Source organism: Cavia porcellus, unplaced genomic scaffold (genome assembly GCF_034190915.1).
Source record: "Cavia porcellus strain 051 isolate PalLab524CR breed Dunkin Hartley unplaced genomic scaffold, mCavPor4.1 scaffold_24, whole genome shotgun sequence".
Taxonomy (NCBI): domain Eukaryota; kingdom Metazoa; phylum Chordata; class Mammalia; order Rodentia; family Caviidae; genus Cavia; species Cavia porcellus.
Genome location: NW_026947507.1, coordinates 7,702,275 through 7,718,504, shown reverse-complemented (window position 1 = coordinate 7,718,504; position 16,230 = coordinate 7,702,275). Strand labels below are relative to the sequence as shown.

At 38.7% G+C, this 16,230-nt stretch overlaps 1 long non-coding RNA gene and 1 pseudogene across 1 annotated transcript in view; one reads left to right on the top strand and one right to left on the bottom strand.

The window, feature by feature from the left end:
* LOC134472654 (uncharacterized) overlaps positions 1-16,230 on the bottom strand; it is a 40,564-nt gene that overhangs the window by 8,531 nt on the left and 15,803 nt on the right. The gene's annotated exons all lie outside the window — the stretch shown is intronic.
* Positions 3,214-9,471, top strand: LOC134472573 (protein kinase C iota type-like; annotated as a pseudogene).

The following is a 16,230-nucleotide window of genomic DNA, read 5'->3' as shown; positions in this document are numbered from 1 at the left end:
GTTCAAAGCCAACCTGTTCAATTTATCCAAACCCTGTCTCAAAATAAAAAAAAAATAAAATAAAATAAAAAGGGAATGGAATGTAGCTCAGCATTCCTTGTGCTAATTCCCTCTCCCCCCACCCAAAAAAGAAGCATCAACAGACGTCAGCACATGCCTCACTGGCCAGAATTGTGTCATCCATCACTATGTCTGGAAGTAAGACTAGGAAACAAGAACCTTCAATTTTATAGACTCTAGCATGCATAAGTGAGGGAGAAGTGTTTGCCGTAGTTCCTGAACATTTGCTTTTTGTGAAGTTTGTGGGAGCAATGTTTTGTAGAATACATTTTGGGAAGTTATCAATAGTAGACTATAACACCATTTTAAATATTTGTCATTGGCTAGCATAGGTCCTTGCTTTAGTGAAAATTAAAACTAAAGTCACCATATGAATTTACAGGCTAAAGCTTTAACTGAAAGGTAAGAGAAGATAAAGGGCTCCAGCTTTAAAGGGGTAGCTGGAGAGGGTGCAAGGATATCAGACTGGCCTGCCAACAAGGACTGGGGCCAGTGTTAGTGGGTGGCAGTGGACTGGGTACTGATGGATCATTATCTCGGTCCTGACTTGGAGCTCAGGTTGAATCCTCGTAACTTGAGGGGCAATTCAGATACCATTGGAAAAGTAATCTAGCTTGAGGGGCAATTTCATTCGTGTGAAGCTCTGCTGGCACAGTAATGGAGAAACTTTTAGAGCTTTCCATGATATTAATATAGGGGAGGTTAAGAGCCAAATATATTTATTGAGAGAAAGAAAGCTTCTATCTGAGGGACAGAAAGGGTCCAGTGAATTGCCAGAGACTATCTTTTCTAGGAATTTTTACTGAATAAAACCACAAGTTGAGTGGGTCCAAGGTGAGGAAAACCTGGGAACTCTCAAAGTGGATGTAAGATGGGTTAACCAACAAGGTTAATTGTTCAGGTAAAATTGATTAAATCGGAGACAAATAGGGAAGTGAGTCATGTAGAAAACAGGTGTGCTTAATAGCAGTGATTCTTCCTGTAGAGGGTTGGTATGGTGACTCCTGACTTCTCAGGGTGTTAGCGAATTATTTAGACTATCGATCGTTAGGATGTGGTTGTATTTGCTTTGCCTTTTGCCTTGAGATCTGGCCCACAGCAGAAGGTGTTTGTCTCCTCAAGGCTGCGAGGTATCTGAACTTCTGCACTGTTGAGAGCCCACCCCTGTCTGACTGCCTATATTTCTAATCAGTTAAACTGTCTGTAACAGTGGCAAACAAATCTTTGTGCACATAGACTGCTTTGTCCACCTCATTGATTAGGAGGCCTAGTTATGGATTTATGGAAAGGGTATGGAGCTAACAGACACGAGTTTAAATCTAGCTCAACAACTTATCTATGGGATGAACCAGAGAGTGTTAACTACTCTCAACTTCAGTTCTCTCACTTATAGAATAAAATAAAGCTGCTCACACCTCTAAGCATTGTAAGCGGGTTCCATAACCTCCCACCCTGAGCTGAGAGAAGGCAGAAGAGACTCAATACAAAACAAACTGAAAACCTATGGAAACCCATAAGGCCAGTGGTATAATTTGGATCTTGGAAGTTCCTCACAGGCCAGTGTGTACCATCATGTGCCCTCTCACCACAAGTCTAGACCAGTGGAGCCAACTAGTCAGAGTTTAGAACCTCCAGAACTGAGATTCAGAAGAAACCCTCTCATTTTACCATGCTTATCATCATGAAGGAAAGTGACCAGCATAATCAGAATGTAGAAAGTTTGTGGCGGTCACTCTCTCCTTCCTTGGATTTTTCTGGATTGAAGGGTGGGTAGGGAGTACTCGAAGGGCCAGGTTTCTGGTTTTACTCTGCCACAAGAAAAGATTGGCTTCCTCCAGGTTCAGGCGATGACTGTGTTGTTTGGACCATCTGCTTTTTTTAAATTCAGCTGAGTTCACTAGGATGAGGCCACTTATAAAACTTGAGGATCTGGAATTAGATAAAGTTCCAATTTTGTAACCCTATGTTATTATTATTTTTGAGTTGTGTGTTACATGTCCTTTACATCATCAAAATTTGTAATACACGTGTGTACATGTAATACATATATATACACGCATATATATGTTGCTTATTAAACATTTACTAACACACTGTTGTTAAAATCTCACAATCTGTGGATGCTTTCAACTCGGATGTGTCATTAACATTAAAGCTCGTGGTCTCGCTGCCCTTGTGTGACCTTTTGGGGTTCACCAACATTCCACGCAGAGCAGCTGTCCTGTTGGGAGGTGCTGTTCCTCCTGCATGGTCTACTCATGTTGGGAGAGGAAAGGGTCGCTCTAGCTCTGTTCTCTCCCATCAGTGCAGTTGTACTGAGTGAATAAGCTCTTTACAAACAAAAACACTACATCCTGAATGGCTATAGCTTCCTCACATCTAGAAGATACAGACTACTCACTTGGGACAGACAGTACACAGGCTGATTGGAATAGGAAGACAGAAAGTGATTCCAAGTAGCCATAAGGAAAGTTTGAAATGCTGTATGTACATGCTCATTATCACCATTGGGGTGATTACAATGACTATCTGCCATGTCACCACGTGCTGTCTTGCTCCAGTCCATATTTCCCAGAAAATAAAACCTAATCAGGAAATAATTTATTACCCCAGCAGCCTGTCCTTGCTTTATGTGCCATTAGAGAGTAGCCATGGAGCAAGAGAATACTGAGGCATAATGTTCTGTATGACCCTGGTCATCACCAGGGGGATGATGAGCTGGGCATGGTTCCAGTTAGGTCATCCTAGTTACGTATTATTTGGGGGAAACACAGTATGTGACTATACTGAATACTAGACTTTAGTATTAAATTCATCAGCTAAAATCAAATACTTAGTCACATGTGTGCACCTCAAAGCTACAACCTGCTATGGAGTCACTACCACCCCCACCCTCCAGATGTTATACTTTGAAACAAACTTTTTTATCTCTTAAGGAAAATTATTGTGGAAGTTTCTAGAACATCTAGGTACTACCTAATGAAATAGAAATGATGATATGAAAGAAAAGCATCTTAAAATTTCATAGCTACCTAGGTTCAAACCCTTAGCACTATATTTCATAGAAAAGGTCTTCTTTACATGGAAAAGACCTCCCAGAACTGTGAGAAGTATCAATGTACATGAATTGCTTTAAAAGTGAAGATATCACTAATGGCTGAGAGTGCCAGCCATTTTTCCATTTTGTTGTTTCTATATCGCATGCTGAATGAAGCAGATGGTATGTGACTATAATCCCAGCACTTTGGGCAATGAGACAAGCAGATCACAAGATGGAGTCTAACCTGACCAATTTTGTGACTTAGGGAGACCCTTAGTGTGTGTTTAAAAGAAAGTCTGAGGATATGTCTGTAGTTCACTGTGCAGATGCAAGGTGCAGACACCAATAATGTAAACGTAAAAAACTAGTAGACAGATGATAGATAAATAGATTCACAGATACTTAGATAGAAATAATAAAATAACTAGCCACTGACTTACTTAGTGTGAAGAAAAAGTTGAGCAGAAGGCTTTCTTATCAGTTATTAGACCCCAAGGCATGACCTCACTTCCTGGCAACATGACCAATCAGAATTTGGAACCCTTATAGAAGGGCTTACAACCTAGTACCAGCTGCCTCCCCAGCTCATTTGCCTGCAGACAGTCAGCAGGAAACATGCTGAGCTGCTTTGCCACATCCCAAGGCCACACCTCAGGATCCCAGGCAGAGAAAGTATATGTGAAAGATTGAAAAGATGCTTGACACCATCCAGACACCACAGGCCACTATGCATAAAACACCCAACTGTTGCAACCAGCCTAGAGATGGTCTCCCCAGTACCAACTCTTGTAATCCACAAATGAGCCCCACCAAAGCCCCCAGACTCGAGTTCAAAAATGGACAAGACATGTTTTTTAAAAAAAGCGCTGGGGCTGGGGATTTAGCTCAGTGATGTAACAACCTGCCTTGCAAGCAGGCAGTTGTGAGTTCCATCCCTGGTACCAATTTAAAAAAAAATTTTTTTTAAAAAAGCAGCGCTGGTTTATTTTAGCCTGGGCCCAGTGACACAGTGCAGTTGGAGTTTGCAAAAACTGTGTGTCTCTCCCAAAACTTTGTAGACCTTTTGTAGTAAGCACAGTTTACAAAGTAAGGGATTATGGGCATGGATCAGGAAATCTGCTAAGGAAATGTTTTTCTTAGCAGAGGACAGAGTAGTCTAGCTGTAATTAACAATCCTTTGTCAGCTTATTTTAGCACCACATCTGTTATTTTTTTCTCTTTTTATTTTTTATCAGTACTGGGGATCAAACTCACGACCACACACTTGCAAGGCAGGCGCTTATGCCACTGAGCTAAATCCCCAGCCTCCCACATCTGTTATTTATAGAGGGCAACAATGGTTAACATATCAATTAGGTTAGGTTCCCAGGGATTTACAATTCTTTACAAAGGGGAGCATTCACTAACATATCAATTAGGTCACCCAGAGCGGGGACAAAATGCATGCAGAACAGTAGGTGGCATTACAGGTCCTTTGGCATAATACAAACATAACGAAGCTCTTTTTGCTAGTGTACAGCACTCCCCGCTGATTTAGTCAGTGAACCAAATCATTGGCTCATGGGGTTTTCAGACATAGATATCTGTTTATAAGCTTTATAGTTTGAACCCGATCTTTGACATAGTTTATCGATTTGTGTATAATACAAGGCCCAATAGGAGGATTAACAAAGGTCTTGCAGCTGCCATTATTAAACCTGTTAACCAAAAGGAGAAAGAAAACCAACATTTAAATTTCTGTCATACAAGTAACAATTTGTTTTAAAGCCAGACAGAGGCCTCCTTGGGGTCTTCATAAGGGATAACACAAGATTATTAGTTACATTTGGCAATCTTAAGCTTTAAAGAGTCCTTGGAGGGAACAACAGTCCACTTATTTGTAGGTTGATCACCTTTGGAAGCTGGGACCTGCTTGAAGTGGGAATGATGAATCTAGGCAGGCTTTTCAGTTACTTTGATAGTGGTTGGAGTGCTGAGGACTACAATGTAGGGAAATTTCCAATTGCGGCTCAAGAGATTTACGGTGATGCCGCTTGATAAGGACCGGTGTCCCAGGCTCCACAGCAGGGCGTTTGTCCTCGCAGTGGGCCACAGGCAGAGGATGTTGTTTTTGAAATAACCAGTGGATGGAAGTCAGAACTGGCTGAAGAGTCTGGAGAGACTTAATAAGATCTTGATTAGCTAAATCAGCTAATTTTTTTTCTGAAATATTAGGGATAAGAGGAGGAGGTCTCTCATATAAAGCCTCAAAAGGGGAAATACCAGTAACATAGAGGGTACATCATGCACACATGAGGGCAAAAAAGAGAGGAGACTCACCCAGTTCTCACTAGTTTCTAAGGCCATTAGTTATTATTGTCTTTAAAGTCTGGTTCATCCTTTTTATTTGTCCTGAACTTTGAGACCAATAAGCACAATGGAGTTTCCAATTGATCTGCAAAGCTTAGGTTAGGTTTTGAGTTATCTGGGCTATAAAAGCTGGGCCATTGTCAGACCCCATGGATAAGGGGAGGCCAAATTGGGGAAACTGCTATCAGAGCTGACTTAGACTTAGTAGGCAAAGCTTTAACCCATCTAGTGAAAAATATATATCATTACTAATAAGTACTTATTTCCTTGAAGTCCAGGCTTTCCCATTTTTTTTAAAGTCTATTTCTCAATGTTCTCTAGGCATAGTCCCATGTAGTGAGCAGTTTCTATTTTTTGCAGTTGTTTTGGGTTCACCAATTGGCACTGAGGGCATCTGAGGCTCACAGACTGGGCAAGCTTTGATATTAGCCCCCAGATACAAGTCTTTTCAAGTGCAAATAGGCTCTGACAAAGTAGGTGGGATCAGCGGTAATTTCAGGGCTATCTCAATTCCCACTGATTTTGTGGCTGCCTTTTGGGTGGTGGCATTTGCCAAATTATTTCTTCATATAACAAGGCCATCTCCTGCCCAATAGGCTCTACAGCAGATAATAGCCACTCTCTTTGGCATCCAGATGGCAACCAACATATCCAAAATTTGGGGATTGAACCCACGGCTGCCTGCTTCCAAGGCAGGTACTTATGCAACTGAGCTAAATCCCCAGCCCCCCTAGTAACAAATTTAACAAGTTCAAATGGGCAAAAAACAAAGTTAGTAACAGATTCAAACAGGCGGACAACCCCAAAGTACAAAAAACACTGTACATAGAGACAAATGGGCAAAAACGGGCCCCAAAATACAAACAGGCCCCAATGCCCCACACGGGCTTAGGCCCCCCACACGAGCCTAGGCCACACATACAAGCTTAGGTCCCCCACAGGGGCCTAGGCCACACACATTACAAATGGGCAAGAGTCCCCGGAATCTGGTGCAGAAGGGGCGCTAGCTCATCTGCAGTCACTGTGCACATCCAAATTACAAATGGGCAAAAACCCCCACACAAGCCAAAGCCCAAAGTTATGAATGATCCCCAAAAGCCCTAAATTACAAAACGGGCAAATAGGCCCCTGGCAATTGTCTCATTTTATCTGCAGTTACAAATGTGCTCACTCAGATTACAAACAGGAAAAAAAAAAAAAAGCAAATACCTACAGATGTTTAGCCGATCAATCATCAGTGAAAAAATAATTTGGGGGGGTCCCCCAATACTCCGGGGTGAGCTCCCAAATCTTGTAATACACAAATGAGCCCCCCCCCCAAAGCTCCCAAACTCAAGTTCAAAAATGGGCAAGACAAGTCTTAAAAAGCAGTGCTGATTTATTTTAGCCTGGGCCCAGTGACACAGTGCAGTTGGAGTTTGCAAAAGCTGTGTGTCTCTCCCAAAACTTTGTAGACCTTTTGTAGTAAGCACAGTTTACAAAGTAAGGGGTTATGGGTGTGGATCAGGAAATCTGATAAGGAAATATATTTCTTTGCAGAGGACAGAGTAGTCTAGCAGTAATTAACAATCCGTTGTCAGCTTATTTTAGCATCACATCTGTTATTTGTTGAGGGCAACAATGGTTAACATATCAAGTAGGTTAGGTTCCCAGGGATTTACAATTCTTTACAAAGGGGAGCATTGATTAACATATCAATTAGGTCACCCAGAGTGGGGGGAAAAAACGAATACAGAACAGTAGGTGGCATTACAGGTACTTTGACATAATACAAACATAACGAAGCTCTTTTCGCTAGTGCACAGTACCAACCACCAGCCATCCACTAACATCAAGGTACCCTCCAACATCACCCTTAGCTCAGATACCAATGAAACTGAAACCTAAAGATCTGCGAGCAGGTCTCCCCAGAGCCGGCAGTAGTGAAGTTAGACAAAAGTGTCCAGGGGTAGAGACCAAAGTCACAGTGTCCAGTCCCAAGAAACATTAAGAAGCCCACAGTATGACCACCTGGACCCAGCTACTACCGGGAATTACTTGGCAGGGAGTCATGCCAAACTCCAGCTTGTGTGGTCAGTACAGGCAGTCAGGCTGCCCTCACCCACCAAGCCCTTCATGCCAGTTTTCCTGGATGGCCAACCCTTTTATGGTCCTTTCTTCCCAAGCACCTCCATGACCCATACCTCCACCCAACAGGCCCAGCCTATAGGAAGGGATAAGATGACAACATGCTTGAGAATTCTTTTTCTTCTGAGGGCAATAAAATTCTAGACACCTGCTTATTTGATAACAAACATCTTCTCACAACAAAATGTGTAGATGGAAAAAGAGAACCATACGCTACATTACCTGTGTTGGAATTAGAAGATGGATTTATGCTTTCTGAACTCAATAAAGATTCTGAGCTGTTAATTCATGTATCATCTTGAGTACCAAAATATGCTAAGGTGCCTTGTGTATCAGAATACCCTGAAGCCCACATGTTAAGGCACTTTGTATACCGTAACATCCTAAGGCACCTTGCATACCAGAGCATTCTAAAGTGCCTTGTGTACCAGAACCTCCTCAAATGCGTTGTGTACCAGAACCTTCTCAGATATCTTGTGTACCAGAGCATCTTAACATACCTTTTTTCCAGAAGATAAATCCATCTACCATAGAGCTTCACAACTCTGGAGAAAGGTTCATTGTGTCAATGGCCACACTTTTGGATGTAAATGTCTCAGCAAGTGTACTAATTGTGTCGTCTGCTCAGACCCTCTGGGGGATTTGGATTCAAGGTATATAAGTGTATGAACTGCAGACTTTTGGTGCATATGAAGTGCCACACACTTGTCACAGTTCAATGCAAGCAGCATTCTTCGCATGATGAATGCATGATGCCAATAAATCAATTATCCATGGCTTTAGACCCTCCACAGATAGTAGTCTCACCAAATCCTAAAAGTCATAAGGGAAGGGAAGTAGATGAAGAAAATGAGGCAAATAATAGCAAGGAAAATGGCAAAGTGTTGTACTCTTTAGGTCTTCACCGTTTTTATTTTCTTCTAGTATTAGGGAAAGGAAGCTGTGCAAAAGTCCTATTAGTTTGGCATAAAAAAACAGATCACATCTATGCCATGAAAGTGATGAAAAAAGAATGTGCCAGTCTCGATTGTCTATGGACAGAGAAGAACATATTGGAGAAGACATTGAATCACCCTTTTCTGGTCGGACTGTATTCTTGCTTTCAGACACAAAGCAGAGTATTCTTTATCCTAGACTGGAGGAGTTTTCAAACGCATCAGCAAAGAATCCTCCCAGAAGCACACACCAGGTTTTACTCTGTAGAGCTCTGTTTAACGCTCCAGTTTCTTCATGAGCAAGGGATATTATACAGAGATTTGAAGTTGGATAATTTTTTACTAGACTCGGAAGGACACATTAAACTCACACGTTGTTGTTTATGTAAGGAAAGACTGAAGGCAGCAACACAACTAACACTTTCTGTGGCACTCTCGGTTGTCTTGCTCCAGAAATTGTAAAAAGAGAAAACTATGGCTTCAGTGTGGACTAATGGACTCTTGGAATAGTAATGTTTGAAATGATGGTGGGAGAGTCTCCGTTTCCTCTTGTGGACAGCCCCGAAAACCTGATGTAAGCATAAACAATGCCTTGTAATCTATTTTAGAAAGAGAAATCCACATTCCACATCACCTGTCTGTACAAGCGATAAGCATCCTGGAAGGTTTACTGAAGAAGGACCCAGAGTTACAACTGGGTTGTCATCCTTGAACAGGATTCATCGATATTCAAGAGCATCCATTCTTTGAAAATGTTGACTGGAACATGATGGAGCAAAAGCAGGTGGTACCGCTCTTTAAACCAAATGTTTCTAGAGAATTCAGTTTGGACAACTTTGATTCTGGGTTTACTAACCTGTGCAGCGCACTCCAGATGACAGTGACTTTGTGAGGAAGATGGATGGATACAGATTTTCAGGCTTTGAGTACATCAATCGCCTTTTGATGTATGATGAATGAGTCTGATTCTCACCTTTTGATCAAGCATTCTGTTTGTGTTTCTATTTAATGCATGAAAAACTTGTTACCAGCTTGGATTCAATTAACAATTTCATAATTGTCTGGAAGTTAATTTTAATTTCTTTTTTGTATTTATGTCTAGATGTCTTATTTGATTCTTACAATCTATGCTATAAAATATTGAAGTTTTTGGTTGATAGTTAATTTTTATGATATGACTTACATAACGGTGAAGCAATTGCTTATTTACCAAATTTGTAAACACATTCCATTTGTTGTATGGAGACAGAGCCTTGATTTTTAAAAAATTATTTACTCTACTGGAAAATAATCTCTCATTTAAGTAGAATGTTTTAACCACGCTTATTTCTATCCAAACTATATTGCCCATATATTCGGGTCCTTGTTTTTATAGTTTCAGGGAAATCCCCCAAATAATAACAGTTTTGAACAAATCTGCAGAAAACTTATATAGTATAGCTTAGTTAAGCTTTTTTATTTAGTAGGATAACACCTAAAATACGTAGTAGAATTCATTTCACTATCTTAAAATATTATACCATAAATAAACTTTGTAATATTTAAGTTGACCACAAAAGAATAACATGAAGAAAGTGTTTCTCAAAATAAGGCCTAAAGGCCCCAAAGAATTCTAATGTGGGCTCAGTAGTAAACATTTTAAACAAATGACTTATGTGATTATTCTACATTCTGAAGCCCAATGGCAAAGAGCAACACTTGAGAGCAAGATCATAAGCAGATTTCTGACATGGCAGAATTCTCTATAAGTTTATGTTGAGTATATTGTTTTTTGTTTTTAAACAAGTTCCAGGCATCAACAGAACCACATATACTTTGCAAATTAACATGTGATTCTGCATAAACATTTTCCTTTGATGTTTTCATGACTTTCAAATTTAGTTATTTGAAGGAAAGATACTACATGATTCCAAGCTTTGAAAAATTTACATTTCTAATGAAATAGGGCATCCAAATGAAGATTAAAAGATAATTTATTAAATGCTTACAAATTTTAAGTAATCCTAAATTTAAAACTAGATAGCCTACCTAGAATTAAACTTTACTAAAACTGTGCTGTTGTAACATATTTAGATGATGATGGTTACTTACTTTCAAGTCTTTTATATAAAAATGATATCAAAACAAAAGAATGCCATATCCGGCAACTCTTTAAATAATACATAGCTAACTACTAACTTTAATAAAACTAGTGTGAAGAACTCTGCCCCTGAAATGAATTGCAATATGTACTTTATGCGTGATGGTACCTGTTTGAATACCATTTCTATGCAAAGGATATAATTTATTTTACATAAGCCTGTGGTCAGATCATTTCATGCATATACAGCCTGGATTAAATTTCAAGTACCTTGTTCAGTGCTGGTACATTTACTTTATAAATTTTTTGTATTTTGATTTTGTCATGTAGCATGCAGCCTTGGTCATCACAATATAATCTGCATTTATGTACCTTGTTTCTCATGTTAAAAACCTATAATTAAAACATGTAGTCCACATAACAGCCATGAAAAGATTTTTAGACATATAAAACTGCCACGGTGATCTGACTGCATTTTCATTAGTCTCAATCTGGAGTGGAATCTGCCTCCTCCAAACAGGGACTCACAGTAACTTATGACTGCCCTCTGCCTCACTCTTCACTCCCTGAAGTCTGGTGTATGGGTCTGTTTTAAGCCATGAATAATGCCTGTATGCAATAACAACTGGACATGGTTGTGTCTAATATGAATCTTAAGAATTCAATACATTGCATGTTGTAATAAACGTATTTAATTCACTCTTGTGAAATAAAATGTTTCCTGAATTTTGGTGCCTGCAATTTTTCGTTGCTTTTGTGTGAACCATAATGGCTCTTCACTGCCATCATTTTTGTTGCCACTCTTATCTCCTAAGTCTTCAGTTAACATGATTTAATGGAAACTCTGTGAAGCCCAGCCTGCAAGGGGTCGTGTCTTGGGTGAAGAATTCATGGGATAAAGTCACTGACAGCTGTGTTGCCAGTGCACTGTGAGCAGGCGACGTGGATGAGATGTGCTCATTTTAAAGAAAGCTCTGCTGTTGAACATAGAGATTAGGGCCAATGATCCTGTAGAAATGGAGTTTCAAAACATTCAGGCCAGAATTTGGGTCTGTAGTTGAACAAATTCAGATTTTTTTTTAACTTTTTTGAGACAGAGTCTCTTTATGTAGTTAAGGCTGGCCTTGAGCTCACTTTGTAGTCCAGGGTAGTCTTGAATTTGCAATGATTCTCTTGCCTCAGCCTCCCGAGTACTGGGATTACAGGCATGCACCACCATACCTGGCTCAAATACAATTTTTTGTATATGAGAACATAAGACAAACCTGGAAAACAAGTCCTATTGCATCTTTTGCAGCAACATCTAAGACCTTGTTTTATTTTCAGGGAAATATTGTATAAAATGACCCAAGATAGCTTGGGCAGGCCCATGAATGAGTACCTTCTACACAGGTACCAAGTCCATGGCAGATGTGCATTTGCTGTTATAATACGTTACCATACACTTAGATCCAAATAGACAAAATTTTTATTCCCCAAATTTTGCAGGCTAGAAGGTTAGGGGATCTTGGCTTTGTTCTTTTGGTTAAAACCAAGGTGTTGAAAAGCTATATCTTTTAATATTTGCAACTGAAAGATACACCTTCCCAACTCATGTTATTGTGTGAATTTAATTCTTTGTGATTTGGAACTGAAAGCCCTGCTTCATTGCTGGGTGTCAGCCTGTTCCCAGTGTTTGCTCATCAGAGATGTCTGCATTCCTTCTCACAGTTTTCATGTCTCCCTCCAGCAACAGGAGAGAGTTTCTCTTCCACTTCAAATCTTTCTGACTCATGCAGTAACTCTCTGACTCTAGCTGGGAAACTTTTCTGCTTTGACGCACTCATATGTGATTAGATTAGAGCTGTCACAAGATGGGGTCAAGAAGGTCCTCTAAAGAGAGATGGAGACCACAACTCAACCCACCAAATAGGTTCTTGACTTACATCAAGAATTTTATAACTCATATGCATTAGTCTGATTGGAACGTTAGGAAAAATAGGAAAGAGTTTCCATTCTGAACAACTTACTCTGACGTGATGGTGGGATCTCACAGACTGGCTTACTCACTAAAGCAAGAGACCAAATTTTATGCATTAGTTGAGGTGGCCCAGGGTCTCACCAATCATCTCAGTTCTGGTTTTGAATCTGAAAGAACCCTTACTATTGAGGATCAATTTTGTTCCCATGAGATAACTGACTTTGCTTGGGAGAAATGAACTCATGGAGTAGTCTACAAAGCTCTGGTTTTCCTGGACTTGGAAAGGAATGAAATTGAATATCTTTCAACCTCTGAAAATTATTTAGTTTCTCTTATTTCTAAGTACTCCATCTTAAAGGGTGATGAATCCAATTAGGTAAATTTAGGATTAATGAACTTTGTAATACAAACACGTGATTATCATGCCTACATGTAGAGCTGAGCAAAGATATTTTTTGTGTTATTATTGGTAGATGTTTGCCATACATAAAATTTACACTTTTTCACATATGTTAATCATTTTAGCTACCCTTACACTCTCACTACTCTCCCCATTCCCTTTGCTCTACTTCACCTACTCCAAAAAGTCTGACTTTATTATTTTATTTATAGCTGAGTTTCTCGTATGAGAAAGGCCATATGATATTTAACTTTCTGTGTTAGACATTTCACTTAACATTAAGGTCTCAAGATACACTCACTTTGCATGAATGTATCAAATTCAACCATTATGGCTATATAATATTTTATTTCAGACATGTCATGTTTTCTTTATCCATTTATCCACTGATTACCATTTAGTCTTTTTATGGAAATTAGCTTTCGTGAATTGTGTTGCTATAAATATGGATGTGCATGTATTACTGTAGTATACTCTTTTAAAATTTTTTTCAGGAATATGACAAAGAGGGGTGTAGCTGGGTCAAATGAAATTTGAATATTTATTTTTCTGAGGAATCTCCATATTGATTTCCATAGTCATTGCACTATTTTATATTTCCACCAAAAATGTAAAGGGTCCTCCTGTTTTGCCAAATTGCTGGGATTTGGGGTATTCATTTGTTCATTCATTTGTTAAGCAAGCCATTCTGAAAGTTGTTTTAATTTGTATTTCCTTCATCACTATATATGATGTACATGTTTTCATGTATTTACAGTCTTTTGTATATCTTCTTTGAGAAGTGGTTATTCACTTTATTTGCGCATCTTTTGAACAAGTTTTTGGTTTGAAGGAGTTAAATTTTGAGTTCTTAATTAGTTCTCTATCATTGAATACTTAATTAGTTTTCTATCAGAAGAGAGGACAGAAAGAAGTTCCCATCCTGTAGGTTGTTTCCTCACTCTCTGGATCATTTCTTTTGTTATATAGTAGTCTTTTAATTTTATAAAATATCATTTGTTAATTCTTGATGCTATTTCTATACCACTGGCATTCTCTTCAGTAAATCTTTGCATATGTCTCTATCTTTAAGTAGTCTATTTTTTTCTTCCTGCAGTTTTAGTGTTTCTGTTTTTATGCCCAAGTTTTTGATTAATTTTAATTTTATTTACCTTAGTGTAGGAGAGAGGGGCCTAATTTCAATCTTCTGCATGTGGATAACTAGTTTTCTCAGCACCGTTTGCTAAAAAGGCTTTTATCCAGCATATATTTTTAGCCCCTTTGTCAAAGATTACATAGCTAAAGACACATGGGATTCCAGCTGTGCCTTCTATTGTATTTCACTGTTCTACATTCTATTTTTATGTCAGTTCCATGGTATTTTATTACTATAGCTTCATAGTATACCTAAAATTTGGGATTGTAATAACTCAAACTTTGCTTTTTTTGGGTTACGTTGACTATTCTAGGTTTCTTCAGTTTCCATATAAATTTTAGGATTATTTTTCTACTTCTGTGAGGATTATTGTTGGTATTTTTATTATAATTGCATTAAATATATTTATCATATTTGGTGACATATTGTTATGAATTAGATCCAAATTATTACCCTAAATTCTCCTGTATTGTGGAAAATAGTTATACCTAGAGGCAATACTCATCCATGGTTTCATTCATTAATTTTTTCAGTAGCTAAATATGTGATTAGGAGGTGGAGCCTGGCTAGAGTTGGGTCGTGGGAAGACATGACCTAGAAAAGTATATTTTTGCCATAGCAGGTTGGGATAGTGAGTTCTGGCTTCCTCGGGGTGATAGCTATTTAGAATATCAGTCCTTAGGATGTGGGTGTATTTGTTTTCTGGAGGCCTGGCCCACAGCAGGAGGTAGCCATCTCCCCTATAGCTGCAAGGTATCTGTGCTTCTCCACTGGCTCCTTTGAGGACCTAGCCTTGTCTCGCTGCCTATAGTATTTCTAACTAACTCAGCTTCCTATAACAATATGAACAGTCCACTGTGCATGGTGCCATAGGTTTGCCACCACTGGTGTAGGGCAATGGAGATTCTGGGCAGAGGTAAATATTTCTGTGAATCTCATTCTGGGGTCCTCATTTTTGAAAGGTAATGAGCTAGATTAGGTAAATTTAAGGCTAGAAAATCTTATTTTGACAACTTTTGGGCAGATGCTCTCTCTAAGTGAGTAACTTGCTTATATAGAGAGCTGAGAAGGACTTGACCTGGAGTTTTGCAAAATGAAGGCCAAGCTTTGTACAACTTTTGGTTACCTAACAGTATTTGTGAGGCCAAGAGAAGAGTCACAATTTTCAGCAAAAACTGCTTTTAAGTCCGTGTCTATCTTACAAAAACACACAAATTATTCTCTTAATGAGTAACAGACTAAGGTGCTAGGAATTTATCTTCAGGCCAGTAGTGGTCTCTATGTCATGACTACGTCCCTTGCTCAACAACTTGCATAATTAGGGGATCAAAGGAAAAAAAAGATTCCACAGAGAAATAGAAAGGGAGCTAAACAAGTACAGGGTTACATAAACCGCAATATAATAGCTTTTTGATGCAGAAGGAATAATTAAATGAATTAAAATGCCATACAAGATAGAAAGGAAAGAATTCTACTGAAATATTACTGGATTTAGTGGAAATGTGTTCTTAGTCCATTTCAGTGAAATGGGAAGTAGCCAGAGGATAGGAAATAACAGCAGTTTTGAGGGGATAGGTAAGTTATTTGAGGAATCTGTATGTAAAAGAGAAAAACGACTGATTTCATCTGAAATCAACAAAATCAGGAAGACCGCAGCAAAAGAAATTCCTCCATTCCTCTGAAATGCTACCATTAGAGTTATTTATTATACATTACCGCTTTTTAAAATGCAAAATACTTTCACTTCATATCAGCTAATTGTACTTTAGGGTCAACAACCTCATGGTGTTTTTTTTTTTTTTAAATGAAGTATAAAAAAAATCCAGGGATGCTATAAAAAAGAAGCAACAGGATCACAAACTCTGAGTTAGAGGTTGCATCTATCTTGTTCAGTTTCAGTTCACAGCATGTCTGGCATGTGATAGGATCTCAAATGCTTATCAACTGACTGACTCATTGAAGAAATAAAAAACAAGTGAACAAAATAATGAAGGTACATCACAGAGTCCTACATGAGTGTCTCTCTCTCATTGTTTTATGTCTTTTTAAAATTATTAATGTTTTCCATTTGATATTGTACAATTTATGACCACTGATTATTTCTATGTTAATCAAACATTGGTTGCTATAAAATAAGAGTGTAA